We start from the raw sequence: 15,505 nt of genomic DNA, 5'->3' as shown, positions 1-15,505 counted from the left end.
TCTGTATTTTTTTGTGACAATGGGAATGACTTAAACGCTTCAAATTCTAGCTCGACAAAAGAAGGGAATTTTGATATCGTTTTCATCTGCGTCTACACAAAATATTTAGAGAATGATGATTTAATTGCATCTAAAAGGGAGAGACTAGAGATTGATTAAGCGCAGCTGGTCTTATTAACCTGGCTGATGTTGTAATTTGTCACAGGTCAATTTAACTGATTTCTTCTAGAACGCGTCTTGCTTTCTTGTCCCAGTGAAGCCGGTCAGTGAAATCGATAGCGTAAAATTGGGAATAGCACGGTATATTGTCGAAACAAACGGACAATTTTTCGACAATTTGCACTATAGCCGCATACTGCCCTGCTCACATATTGCTGCTTGAAAATTGTTCGCGTGTTTGGAAATAAGTGCTAAAAGTCCTCGTCGAGTCTTTTATAATTTCGATGATTTACGTGTGCATCACTTCGGTTCGCAATTTTGGCTGAATGAAAAAGAAAATCAATTGTTGTCTTTTCGATTCTTGTTTTTTATCGGAAAACTTTCCGTTTGTCGTTTTTTTGCTCGTCAAAACACGATAAATTTGATATAATGTTCATTGGTGTCTACACAGAATATTGTGAGAAGAATATGGTTTAATTACACCTAAAAAATGAGAGAATAGAGGTTGAGTAAGCGCAGCTGGTCTTATTAGTCTTACTGATGTTGGAATTTACCACAGGTCAATTTAACTATTTTTTTCTAGAACGAGTCTTGTTTTTATGTCCCAGTGGAGCCGGTCAGTGAAATCCTTAGCGGAAGATTGGCAGTAACACTGGATTGTATAAGCGAAGTTTTACGAAGACGTTGGCATTGTAGGCGAAGTTTATTTGAAAACAATAAAGAAACTTAATCGCTTTTGTGAGACGTTCCTTGATGTGTGTACTACAGCTCAGGTTTTCTTTTATGTGTACTCCTAAATTTTTGATGCTTGATGTCTGTTCAAGTGTGAAACCGTTGAGTAGAAGTATGCTTGAGATTCCGGATCAGGATCGAAACTTGACCTGTGCGCATTTTCCTATCGTTTATCAAAAACCATTTCGTTTGACCATATTTTTCATTTCGTTCATGTGGCATTAGGTATCGGCGTATGAATTTTTGATTGAGAGGAAATTCAGATCATCTGCAATGATGAAAGGATTGCTAAATTGGAGCACGTGGGGCAGATCATTTGTGAAGATGCAGAAGAGCAAGGAACCCAGAAGTCAGTCGTGATGTTCTCCGCTGGCTGTTTCACGTTCAACTAACGTTAAAGGTCCAACTTGTTGAGATTGATTCAGTTTGTTGTTAAAATGCCTAATAAATTTTGGAGAAATCATCCACCAACGCCTATCTGACTCAACTTTATGATTATGATTTTGTGTTGCACTTTGTCTAATGCTTTCGAATAATCGGCTGCTATGTCTGATTCAGGGTCATTGTCAAGTATATTACTCAATACGTTTTGATTCCATATCAATCCGTGTTGATCTTTTGTGGGGTACTTTCTGAAGTGTTCGTACAAGGCAAATAAATGCACTTCTCAAATTTTTTGCTGTGTATCCAAAATAGTGAGATAGACCAAAAGTATTCAACGTTTTTAGGGTGACTTTCATGTAAACGGGAGCCACTGTGGCTGTTTTTTTATGACAATGGGATTGACTCAAATGCTTCACGTTTTTGATGAACTTGCTCAGAATTTGGCACATTTGGCTTCTTGACCGATGGAAGAATCTGGGTGACAGGCCGTGTTTGCCTCCTGTTTTAGTTACGTCATTCGCATCCAGTTTTTTGGAAGTCGGTCGTAGTGCAAGAAACTTTACTTTGGATTTGAATTTTCAAAACTTCAAATCGATCCAGTCAAGTCTGATTTTCTCGAAACAACTAAAAATCAGAAAATAAGAACACAACAGCCGAAATGACAATAGCGGGAAAGTTGCGGTTGAATTCACTCCAGACCAATTGCTCATCGCAATTGACGTATCTGAATACTTTTGCTAGAGTAGAGTTTTCTGTTTCACGACAGAGAAAATCGTGAATGGCTGCGGCAGCAAATGCAAAAAAAATTATCAAGATCCAGAGTGCGACTTTGCTGGGGATCCTTCCCAGTGAAGTGAAATGACCTTGTGTTCCAGAACATTTTTTCTAAACCTTCGAAATATTTTTTGAGTTAGTTATTTACAATAGTTTTGTTTTTGAGTTGAAATTTGGAGTTATTTCCAGAGTCAGTTATCATGTCTTGTTACACCAAGCTCAATTATCAGCAATTGTTTTAGGTGATCATGTTGAGAACAGGTGAGTTTTTAGGTCGATCCATTTCAAATAGATCCAACCTACACTTCTAAAAAAACTCAAAAACAAGGTCCCGACCTTAATTCTTAATTCGTTCGCGTTTTTATGATATCTATATACCTGGCCACTGGGGCGCTCTTTTTTTTTCCTAAAAAGGGGGTTATTTTGATAGTGGCCTTCAAGTAGTAACACAATCTTGAGTCGCATTTTAGTTGAGCTGATAATTTGCTCCGAATTGACGGATTGAAATACAAACCACGAGATATAGTGTCTCTGGCCTTTGAGCCAATGGTTATAGAGCCTAACATTCATGATCTCAAATGTGAAATAAGTGAACGACTGTTACATTTTGATTATATTAAATGAGACGTGGAAGTTATTTAAAAATAATTAAAACGGCTTCTTTTTTAACAATTTCTCTTATAGTGAAGCTTTCTTTGGGCGAAAAAACTGAAAGACAAAATTTGCTGAAAAGTTTGACTTTATCTTCGGAAAATGACGCAGTATTTTTATTGAATCAAAATGTCCCTGGACAACTTGCTGTTCGGTTTGTGCTTTTCAAATGCTTGAAGATGTCGCGTTGATTGTTAGGACAAAAACAGAATTCTTATAAGATGTCCTCTCCTCTTCACAAAACGCATTCTTTTACTGGGTCTTTAAGATTTAGTAGTTTAGTTCTCGGTTAGCTGGTGGGACGTCGTTCGAGTGGTCTCGTCTGAGTTTTTGAGATTTTCGTTCGATGTGAAGTACTGCGTTTATTGCACAGAGGGAATCATTGTCAAAGTTTGTTATTTTTGATAGAAAGAACTTCAATTATAGAGTGGCGATACTCCTGCAGCTCAAACTAGATGTCATCTATGGTGTTATAACGCTTAAGCTTAAAGCTATTTTCCAGCGTGTGACCAAAAACAGCATTATAATCACCAGAGGAGACTAGAATTTATCTTTGGCTGGTAGGCCTCCAGGCCTTACAGTTCAATGGTAGAAGTTACAGAGCAATTATCAACACAATCATAGACTTTGTCAAAATTTTCATCACAAGCTGAGAATACATTACAATGTTGATAAAGCAAGAAATGTAGCGTTTTTTGCCTCGCATTTGCATCTGGTTTCTAGAAGATATCTCATCAATTTGTGGGAAAAATTAAATCCGCGCATATTACTGCATTGCTACGGCTTGGATTATTCACATTATTTTCTCGAAGTTTTCGCTTTTTTATTGATAGTCGCTGTCTCGAGGTGGGTTATTAAACGAGAATAGGTAGAGTTCCTCAATTGCCAATTTAGTTTTGCTTATCATTCAGCTATCTGTTGACATTTTGATTTTTTCACAACTATTTTTAAAAGCTATCAACGTCCCGCGGAGGGGATTGATCGAGATCACTTGCTTTCGGTCACAGCGAATCATGATATAATCATAAAGAAAACATTCAGATTTTAGAGTAATTTCGTTGAACCATGTTTCACAGATACATATTGCATTGTAAGAGTCCATTTGTATAGCGTTTGTTGAATTGAAGCTTCTTTGGTAGTCTATCAGATTTTGCGCATTTATCTGTAATATAAATTAAACTGTATCGTGATGTGTCTGAGACGGGCTCGTAAGTGGTATAAACCGTAATCCCATCGTAGTGTAACACAAAATTTCGTATTGTTAGCTTCTTACCTGTTTTCAACCGCTTCCAGGTTAGCTTGAATGTTTTGACATCCATCTCACTTGAAAATTGTGTCAATAGTCAATTCAATCCAAAAAAAAATGTTCTGAATGTGTTTGAAGCCAGAAACATTCATGAGGGTTTGCGAGCAATAAAATTGAACCAAACATCAAAAATCAGGAGCCAATAAAAAAACAAATGGTTGAAAAACTAATATCAAACAAAAACATCAATGATTAAAGAGTTTTCGAGGAAATAAACATCATCAGTAAAAAAGAAAACCAAAAGAAGACGATTGCAAGAGAAGGTATAATGTGAGCAAATATCAGAGACCTGAAATTCGAGAAGTCAACTATGGTGGGAAATTCTAAAAACCACTTATTGAAAACTAAGCAAAATAGGGGTAGAATGTACACGACAGCTCCCATCGTTTTTCAATGATGACATATCTTTTACAGAGTAGAAAAAATCGCTAATCAATGATGCCCTGTTCAATTAAAAGAGAGTTATAGAGTTCTTTTCTGCTTTGTAGTTTCGATCTAGATTTTTGAACAATTATCAGGACAAGTTTAAAACAGTTTTTTTTTGTCGGCACTACGGATTGATATCAATTTTGGGACCCTAAATAAATCTAAACTTTTAATTATCTCTTAAAAAAGCCAAAAAAATTCTCTAAAAAAGTGAGAGAGAAAAATACAGCCGCATAGAAACAAATCATTCGTTTTCATGCTGATAATAAAGTTGCAACACCGATCTAACCCACCACATTTATGTATCAGGACCCTTCTTCCCTATTGATTCGAAACATTGGGTTGATCTGATTTCCTAATTTCGGTAATATCGCTGAGGGGTGTATTCACGCGCACTTTATTTTTTGCGCCAATTGATTTTTAGGTTCCGCTTGACTAAAAATACCAAATACCAAAACCGTTACTTCCCAGCCTTAGGTGACACACCACAGTACCGAGAAGGTAAATTGTTTCTTAACGAAAGAAGCAAAGAAGAGAAAGAACTCTGCTTGTCTATTGACTGCATACTCGATGTCATCGAGAAAAGTATCGTAAAAAATCAACTAAAGATTGTAAAAGGCCAAATAAAATCAACTATTTGAAATGAGATTGCCATGAAGGTCTCTAAATTGATGTCTCGATGAACGAAGAAACTTTAACACTTAAAAATGATTATCACTGAAGCGTTTGTCACCAAAAACTTGCTCCCAGGTATAACAGTCGGGCATGATGACATCCTGACATCCTGCACAAAGCTTTCTTGCGGATCGATGAGAGCAAATGAAGAATGTGGGAAGAAGTACAGACAATCAGACAATTTTTACCATGTTAAATCAGCTCGTGATAGTCCGCTTGAACATCGTCGACGCAAAACGGCTTCTATTTCTTCGAGTCAGAAAGGGGATAAGTCAATGTTGCTGAAATCCGTTGTCAAGATGAGATCGGACACAGAAAGAAAACAAATATCGTCTGAAGCAGTAAAAACATCAATGGGTGCAACAGAGACAACAACTATAGCTGGAAGAGTTATTAGCATAAAACAGAATACGGTTAGTCGAAGCTAATATAACAAAAATCAGGCTTCAAGATGACGATGCCGACATCAAAGTGAACGTCCAAAGAACTATTGTCCGCGAGCTTACAGCTACAGAAAGTGACTTTGGTATTCTGTCAAGCACGGAAATTAAAATTGCAAAAGTTTCTAAGAGAAAAAATCAAGTTTGCAGCCAAGCAGAAACTGTGATTTCCCGCTTGCAACTAGATCTTCCGTTTCGAAGTTGCGCTTGAGCTAGAAAAGGAACCAAGGAACGATGTGAGGTGAGAGCTTACAAATGTTCTGTTGCACGTCGCAGAACGCTTTTTTCTTTCAAAAGAAGAACAAAAACACAGGGAGAAACCAAGTGAGACTCGATGCCAGCCAATAACAATGTTACGAGAGTCTACTGGCATTTCTTCTGAGGTAAAAATTTCTCTAAAAATGAGAGGACGCTTTCCAATTCTCAAATTAAGCGTTCCATCAGTTACAGTCAAGTAATTGCCTAGTTCGGTGTGATAGCGCGTGTAGTCACTCTTGGCTGTCACGGAAACAGTGTGGCTATTTTGCGTTGTCCGATCACTGATAAAAAAGACAGTGAATATAGTCGATTCCCAGAGATAATCACCACCCTGCAAGTCGGTTAACGCTAAACTCACCTCCAGAAAACTACTTTTTCAAAGTCAATCCTTTTGTTAAAAGGGATATCAACGTGGATAGATATGTTGTAAGCGTCACAGCGCCTCAACATTTAGACTCATTTCTTGAACATCTTGATCAATTAGGGTTTTCTGCAAATACTCCAAGGTGGAAGCGATACTAGGGCACGACTGCTTTCATGTGATTAAACCACTTGAGTGTATTGGAGGTAAAGAAAACAAATCAATTTTACATTTTTTTTGCTGTTCAACTTCCGTTAGATTTGATGCTAAATAGTTATTTACCAGCATCCTCAAGACTTGTTTCTGGTAGATTTAAGTGCTGAATTGATGATCATTTGTTCGTCCCTCAAACCAAGAAATGGTATGAAGTTGAGTCGTACGGTAAGTACAAAATGGCCGATTCTCAATCCGCTGAGAAGAAACTTGCGCTTTGAGTACTTGCGCCACCAAAACATCACGACAAAGAACATAAGATTGTAGGTATGCTCTGGGGTGAGAGCGAAACGCAACTACTCAACAATTACAATTTCACTGTCGCGCACTCGAACAAAAATTTCATGAAGACATCAATTGAAATAGTGCAATAGTCGAAAACGATCTCGAGAAAGGATACATTGTTCTTGTTGCTCCGTGTGATCCACATAATCTGACTGCTTGAGAGTGATTTTTACCACATCATCCAGTGATATATCTGAACAGGCCTGAAAAAAAGACGCGTTAAAGAGTGCATCAACAATTCATGGAACATCATTGAGTCAGTCAAACAGAAATTACTACAAGTTCTTTTACAGTTCCGACAATCAAAATATACTGTTTCCTTCGACATAAAAGAATGTTCCTGCAACTTGTGTCGTGTCATTCGGTCAATATTCGTAGCGTTTACTGTGGCGGGAGGACACCACAAGGCATGAAAGTAATGTTCAGTACACAAGGCACACATTCGATGTTCGAAACTCTCTAGCACATTCAATTTTCGCACTTCAGCAATCCGCCTGCGATATTCGCTAAATGTACGCCGTAGCCGCAAACGCTGCCCTTGAGAATTTTTTTGTTGACAGCTTGAACTCATTAGACGATTCCAACGATGCTTTTCAGTTGGGTTCCGATCTTAGTAAATTTTCAAATTCAGGAGGGTTTAAACCAACTAAGTGCGTCAGCACAGCTCCAGTTTCGGTAGCAAGAATGAAGAACCCTGATGCTAGGAAAAACAAACCGGTTAATGAAATTGCTGTTACTCTTGAAAACTTGAAATTTGTCTTAAATCTAAAATAGAGACATAAGGATGACACTTTGATGCTAAGTCTCGGAGCTAATCAAATGGTCAAGACTTAATTACGCAACGCAAATTCGACAGCTTTTCCCCCCTGTTTTTGATTTCATAGAACTTTTTGTTATGTGCACGGTTCAGTAAAAAAGATATATAACGCATATCTCGCCAACAATGGGAAGATCTTTTGCGTGATGAACTAAATCAAAGTTTTTTTGAATGGCATAATAGGTTGCCAGTTCTAGGTACACTTGCAAACCATCGCACTTATTTTGATCGAACTGTTGACATGATAAAATTCATATAATTGGCGACACCTCAGAAGCTTTCTTTTTTACCGTTTCATTTTACGTACCCGCTACGTTGCTACCAATAAAACGCAACTCATTTTTTCTTGGTGCGACCAGAAAGGCTTCCAAGAAAATGCTCTCAATTCAACAGCTGCAGCTACCATCATCAACCTTAGCAAGCCCACTGGTAACGGCTATCGAGAACTCTTTGGTACTAAAAACCATACTGATCGTTTTTTCATGTAGACGCACAGCAAAATGGTCTGAAATGAAGGTATTTTTTCGCTTCGACATTTATTCAAACATAGTCTTGATACTAGGAGCAAGCTCTCCATCTTATCTTTTTTCAGTATAAACCAATAAAATCAAAAAATATTTGCGCTGAGCTTGTTCAATTACTAGAGGATTAAATTAGTTTTGTTGCAAAAACACCAAGGAAACAGCTCAAATTTTCTGTACAATTATCTCTCTATTGTTTTACAAATTGCTGTAGTTTTATGGTACATTTCGATCAATAAATTCGTAGTTCATGACTTTATCAATGTCTATCTTCAAAACATTCAACTAGATTTTTGAACAATTATCAGGACAAGTTTAAAACAGTTTTTTTTTGTCGGAACTACAGATTGATGTCAATTTTGGGGCCCTAAAAAACCTAAACCTTTAATTATCTCTTAAAAAAGCCAAGAAAAGATCTCTAAAAAAGTGAGAAAGACAACAGCCTCAAAGAAACAAATCATCCGTTTTCATGCTGATAATCTGTTTCAAAAATGAAACTTTTCAAATTCAACTTGAAAATAATTTGTGATCCCATAATTTTTTCTATTAAAATAATCTATTATTTTGACTAAATTATCTTTTTTGTGTTTCAAGTTTTCCGCACTTCATGTTTTAGTCTGTTAGGCTAATTAGGAGCAGTAAAGTTGCGACACCGACCTAACCCACCCACATTTTGTATCAGGGCCCTTCTTCCCTAATGATTCGAAACATTGGGTTGATCTGATTTCCTAATTTCGGCGATATCGCTGAGGGGTGTATTCACGCGTACTTTATTGTTTGCGCCAATTGATTTTTAGGTTCCGCACGACTCAAAATACCAAAACCGTTACTTCCCAGCCTTAGGTGACACACCACAGTACCGAGAAGGTAAACTGTTTCTTTACGAAAGAAGCAAATAAGAGAAAGAACTCTGCTTGTCTATTGACTGCATGCTCGAGGTCATCGAGAAAAGTATCGTAAAATATCAATTAAAGATTGTAAAAGGTCAAGTAAAATAATTTATTTGAAATGAGACTGCCATGAAGGTCTCTAATTTGATGTCTCGATGAACGAAGATATTTTAACACTTGAAAATGATTATCACTGAAGCGTTTGTCACCAAAATTTGCTCCCAGGTATAAAGTCAGGCATGATGACATCCTGACATCCTGCACAAAGCTTTCTTACGGATCGATGAAAGCAAAGGAAGAATGTAGGGAGAAGTACGGACAATCAGACAATTTTTACCTTGTTACATCAGCTCGTGATAGTCCGCTTGAACATCGTCGACGCAAAACGGCTTCTATTTCTTCGAGTCAGAAAGGGGGTAAATCAAAGTTGCTGAAATTAATCGTCAAGATGAGATCGGACACAGAAAGAAAACGAATTTTGTCTGAAGCAGGAAAAACATCAATTGGTGCAACAGAGACAACAAATATAGCTGGAAGAGTTATAAGCATAAAACAGAATACGGTTAGTCTTAGCATATTTAGCGAAAATCAGGCTTCAAGCTGACGATGCCGACATCAAAGTGAACGTCCAAAGAACCATTGTCCGCGAGCTTACAGCTACAGAAAGTGACCAAAAAAACGTTATCAGAACCAATTTTTGTACTGATTGCGAATACCACTGTTTTCGTACCATACTGTGTTGGTCCGAACCGAGTTTCGAGCAATGCAATGCTAACGTCAAAGAGACGTTATCACAATCTGCCGCATAATCTCATCCTTTTTGTGCATCACAGTCGCGACCGTTAAAACTTAGACCCGTAACAGCACGTCCGCCATATGAAGAGCGCGCCCACCAAGTACTTGCGACAAATTAAAAAATAAACTATTGTCCATCGCTTCAGTTTAACGGTCTTTTTAATGCGTTCAAAACATAATGTTACGTTGAGAACCCAGTTTGATTCACTCACGTGGAAACGTCAGTGAGATTAATCTTTATCTTCATAAAAAAATATGGTGAATTAAATCCACTCTGACCTTCGCTTCAAATGCTTTTCCCTCCGAGTCCACCATGGTACACTCCATTTTCCTACTATGAAAAACAACTGAAAGTTGAAGCTGTTACTTTACGAGACTAGCTAAGCTACTGAGTTCATTCGTAAGGACTTTCTGTCAGAGTGGTAAAATTTTCAAATCAATGGTGATCACCTTCTACTGAATGAGTTTTTTAAAAAGTTTTCTGCTTTGTAGATTCAGCTGCTCTGAGGGATGACATTAAATTAACGTAACTAAAGACACTCGTGAGAGGCACAGATGATTCAGTTATATCTGGGTTTCTGGCAGGGTGCCAAAAGATGCAATGATCATCTTGACAGGAACTTTTGGTCAACCTCAGACTGACTGATGTTACTACGTATCTGGATAACTTGAGCAATTTTCTTATGCTAAAGATGCATAAATCTGAAAGCATAATAAATTTCGCTTCAACCGTTTCAAATTTTGTTGTTGTTTTCAATTCCATTTCTTTTCCTGGCAATCTCGACTGTATAGTTTTATAAAAACTGCAACTCTGAAAGCTACCATTGAAATCGAAGAAGTCTTGGATGATGCACACTTTCAGTAGAAGCTTGTATTGATTTATTTCATTATATTTCAACAGTTTTTTGAGCAAAAAGTATGAAACCCACCAGCACCTGCGCATCAACGCTCCTATGTTATTCATATATGAAGATCCTTATCATAGCAATGGGTCAAAGTCGACTACAGACAGCTTTATCTATGCTTCAAACAGCAACTCCTCACTCCTCCTTTGTGAATGAGAAAGAATCATCGCAATGTCCTCTATGAAAGCTTTCCAAGAGCCAGCACGGAAATTAAAATTGCAAAAGTTTCTAAGAGAAAAAATCAAGTTTGCAGCCAAGCAGAAATTGCGATTTCCCGCTTGCAACTAGATCTTCCGTTTTGAAGTTGCGCTTGAGCTGGAAAAGGAACCAAGCAACGATGTGAGGTGAGAGCTAACAAGTTGTTCTGTTGGACGTCGCAGAACGCTTTTTTCTTTCAAAAGAAGAACAAAAACACAGGGAGAAATCAAATGAGACTCGATGCCAGCCAATAACAATGTTGCGAGAGTCTACTGGCATTCCCTCAGAAGTAAAATTTCTCAAAATATGAGAGGACGTTTTCAAATTCTCAACTTAAGCGTTCCATCAGTTACAGTCAAGTAATTGCCTAGTTTGGTGTGATAGCGCGTGTAGTCATTCTTGGTTGTCATGGAAACAGTGCGGCTATTTTACGTTGTCCGATCACTGATAAAAAATACAGTGAATATAATCGATTCCCGCAGACGATCACCGCCATGCAAGTCGGTTAACGCTAAACTCACTATCAGAGAACTACTTTTTCAAAGTCAATCTTTTTGTTAAAAGGGATATCAACGTGGATAGATATGTTGTAAGCGTCACAGCACCTCAACATTTAGACTCATTTCTTGAACTTCTTGATCAATTTGGGTTTTCTGCAAATACTCCATGGTGGAAGCGATACTAGGGCATGATTGCTTTCATGTGATTAAACCACTCGAGTGTATTGGAGGTAAGAACACAAATCAATTTTTTGCTGTTCATCTTCCATTATGTTTGATGCTAATTAGTTATTTACTAGCATCCTCAAGACTTGTTTCTGGTAGATTTAAGTGCTGAATTGATAACCATTTTTTTGTCCCTCAAGTCAAGAAATGGTATGAAGTTGAGTCATACGGTAAGTACAAAATGGCCGATTCTCAATCCGCTGAGAAGAAACTTGCGCTTTGAGTACTTGCGCCACCAAAAAATCACGACAAAGAACATTAGATTGTAGGTATGCTTTGGGGTGAGAATGAAACGCAACTACTCAACAATTACAATTTCACTGTCGCGCATTGCTCTTGTTGCTCCGCGTGATCCACATAATCTGACTGCTCGAGAGTGATCTTTACCACATCATCCAGCGATAGATCTGAACAAGCCTGAAAAATAGAAGCACTAAAGAGTGCATCAAAATCTCATGGAACATCATTGCGTCAGTCAAGTTCTTTTACAGTTCCGACAATCAAAATATGCGGTTTCCGTCGACATAAAAGAATAATCTTGCAACTTGTGTCGTGTCATTCGATCGGTTTTCGTAGCCTTTGCTCTGGCGGACACCACAATGCATGTAAGTAATGTTCAGTACACAAGGCACACATTCGATGTTCAAAACTCTCTAGCACATTCAAGTTCCGCACTTCAGCGATCCGCCTGCTATATTCGCTAAATGTACGCCGTAGCCGCAAACGCTGTCATTTAGAGATTTATGTTGACAGCCTGAACTCAATAGACGATTCCAAGGATGCTACTCAGTTGGGTTTGGACCTTGTTAAATTTTCAAATCCAGGAGCAGTTAGACTAACTAAGTGCGTCAGCACAGCTCCAGTATTGGTAGCAAGAATGAAGAACCCTGATGCTAGGAAAATCAAAAGGGTTAATGAAATTGCTGTTACTCTTGAAAACTTGAAATTTGTCTTAAATCTAAAATAGAAACATAAGGATGACACTTTGATGCTAAGTCTCGGAGCTAATCAAATGGTCAAGACTTAATTACAGCTTTTTTCCCCCTGTTTTTGATTTCATAGAACTTTTTGTTATTTGCACGGTTCAGTAAAAAAGATATATAACGCATATCTCGCCAACAATGGGAAGATCTTTCACGTGATGAACTACATCAAAGTTTTTTTTGAATGGCATATTAGGTTGCCAGTTTTAGGTACACTAGCACACCATCGCACTTATTTTGATAAAGAAGTATAGCCAATTAGCTTTGTTTCTCGCCCTTTTTCGCCCCCTCCCGGAGGTATTGTACGTTCTTTTGGCTGTATCCGCTGCTTCGCCGCCGTTGACTTCGACTCCAAGCATCCAATAATCTTAGTCAGCCGTCATATTTTCTTCTCCCCATTTGTAACGTTCTTTGAATTGCTGCATAACCACCATTTTTTTGATCTTCTTTGGGCAGTGATACAGTTTGAGTAAGCTACCTTGGGACTTCGTGCTGCTCTCCGTTCCACCGAACACCGTTGCATTAATTGCCGTGAACGTAAGGCACAAAAATTCAAACCAATGATGGCAGATTTAACAAAGTAATGTCTGAGCTATTGGCAAATTTCCATTGAGCAAGTGTGGACTGTACAATTTTTGGTCCTTTTTCCGTTAAAATCCGCCAAAGCTCTAAAATGCAGTAGGACTTCCAATTTATGTGTTTGAAAAAGCGCGTAACTCATAAAGAAATGGTTCCGTCAAGGAATACGATTTCCTGTGTTATGAGGATTGATCGGATCATTGCTACAGGCGGAACGCCATCGAGCCTTTTTTTCTTAAGACAAAGCTGAGTGAGCTTTGGTCATTGAATTTCGATGAAGACTTTAATCCTTGTAAGCGATACGCACTTGCTAAGTAGTTTTTGAATGCGCTTTGGAACCGTTGGCTCAGAAAAATCGTGCCGACTCACACTGAACAAACATACTGACAATCTTTTGTGGATAACAGACGTGCCAGTCCCCATGGTCATCACCCGTTATCATGAGTTACCACGTTGGAATACGGAAATGGCGGCAATGCACGATCCGCTGTTGTACAAACGTCAACAGGCGAGTATATCCGACCGACGGAAAAAGCGCATCCGTTCTCCCTCTGTTATAAGTACTAGCGTGTGCTGACTAATACAACTAAGTTCTATACTGACTATAACTAGCATTTTGCATGCAATTTTTTGGGTCAGTTATCATCAAAAATCATTCTTTAACTGAAAAAATCTCAACTATCGTTACCTAAACCAATTTAGGTCGAGTTCCGGATCTTAATCAGAATTTTTTATTTAAGCCAATTTTGCTTATATATATGTATACTTGTTCAGCTCAGCTTCTGCCGCAACAGTTATGATAAGTCGATTTGTTAAAGTAATGTTCAGAAAAACTGCTGAAATTGAAGGTCGTCAATTGTCCACAAAGTTATGATAGTAAAATAAGCAAAGATTTCTGAAAAAACTCACGAGTTTTTTTCTTAGATTCAAAAAACCGTCCTTGTCAAGAAAACTTGAATTAACGGGCAACGTCAAAACTAGAGAGCAAGTTCAGATTGAAGGCAGAAGATACAGACGAACTGATCAGTAGCTTTGAGTCTATATATAATGAACTACTAGTTGTCTAGTAGTTGGTGGCTGTTTTGCTTTTGGCACATTTCAAAGTAATACATTTCATAGTTTTTTTTATGTTATTACGTTCAAAAGCGTGATGTTACTACGTAAACTATGTGGATTAAATCTGTTCAAAATTGTTATTTTGTTCACCATGACAAAATTCATTGCAATATGATAATGTTAAAACAGTTTATCATAACTGAAATTGAATTTCGAAGTCAGAGCTGGAATGGAGCCGGACATTTTTCCAACGGCCAAGTATTTTGAAACCATGGTCGACATAATTTTCAAAAATTTTCAGAGACCCTCTCCCCCCGCCAACATTCTAGACCTAACGAAGATTGTTTTGATCGACCAAAATGATTTTCCCATTTCTTCGAAATTAGGATCAAAGATTGTATTTTGAAAGAAAGATCTGCTACACAGACCTTTTTTTGAAAAAAATTACAAAGTGTTTTTTTTAGCAAACTTGAATGCTTCGACCAAACAAATGCAATTTTTACTCAATTGTGAATCCCTGCAATCTGAAATGTCGCGGCCCATCAAAAATTATGCAATTAATTATACTACAAAGTGGCAAGGGCCGCTGCCACAGACGGGTACCGTGTAAATATATGATGTCCCAAATATCGCAAAACAAAAAATATTGCAAAAATTCGAAAAATAGCTTCACTAAGGCAAACATCCGACAGACGGCTAAACTGGAATCAGGTATTTGCACTATAACTTTAATTTGAAATTGTTGCGTCATATTATTACATAATTCTTATTTAAGTTTGGGCGGTTGATATCGTGGATGTCAAAAATCCTTATAAGTACTTTTTTGGCTTTCAACGCTGTTTATGGACTTTTTAAAAACATTTTTAGCAAGTTCAGTTTTTTTTTTGGCTGGCACTTGCCCTTAAAAGTTTATATCGAGAAAACTTTGTTTGAACCTTATGAAAAATTTTAGCATGTTCAGGTTTGTCTCTCAATTCTAGAGACCTACACATGCCAAATTGCAAGCCTATCCAAAGCACAGTTTGGCCTCATAACCAAATATATATTCTTTTTTATTTTACATACTAGCATCACGACTTTAGCCACAATTATACGGGAGACAACTATGACAGAAAAAGAATTTTTTCTTACCCCCCCCCCCAACTTGCGGATTTTTAGTAGTAAATTTTTGTTCACATTGTCCGATTGTTAAAAAATGGCTAAATTAACCTTCTGAAACCCCTACAAAAGATGCTTATGTGAGGTGGGAGGGAAAGCAAAAAAAAATTGGAAGTCTTCATTTAGTAACAGAAGAGTAAGATGACATCCGTCTCTGCGCCCCCCCCCCTAAATCCACCCGTGGGCTGCCCCAAAGACCCTGTCACAGTTTCAA

At 37.8% G+C, this 15,505-nt stretch overlaps 1 protein-coding gene across 2 annotated transcripts in view; it reads right to left on the bottom strand.

Moving 5' to 3' along the window:
- The window catches only part of LOC134847913 (bifunctional arginine demethylase and lysyl-hydroxylase JMJD6-B-like), a 500,322-nt gene that overhangs the window by 37,668 nt on the left and 447,149 nt on the right, over positions 1 to 15,505 (bottom strand). The window lies entirely within an intron of this gene.

Source organism: Symsagittifera roscoffensis, chromosome 6 (assembly GCF_963678635.1).
Source record: "Symsagittifera roscoffensis chromosome 6, txSymRosc1.1, whole genome shotgun sequence".
Taxonomy (NCBI): domain Eukaryota; kingdom Metazoa; phylum Xenacoelomorpha; order Acoela; family Convolutidae; genus Symsagittifera; species Symsagittifera roscoffensis.
This window is presented reverse-complemented; position numbering and strand designations above follow the sequence as displayed.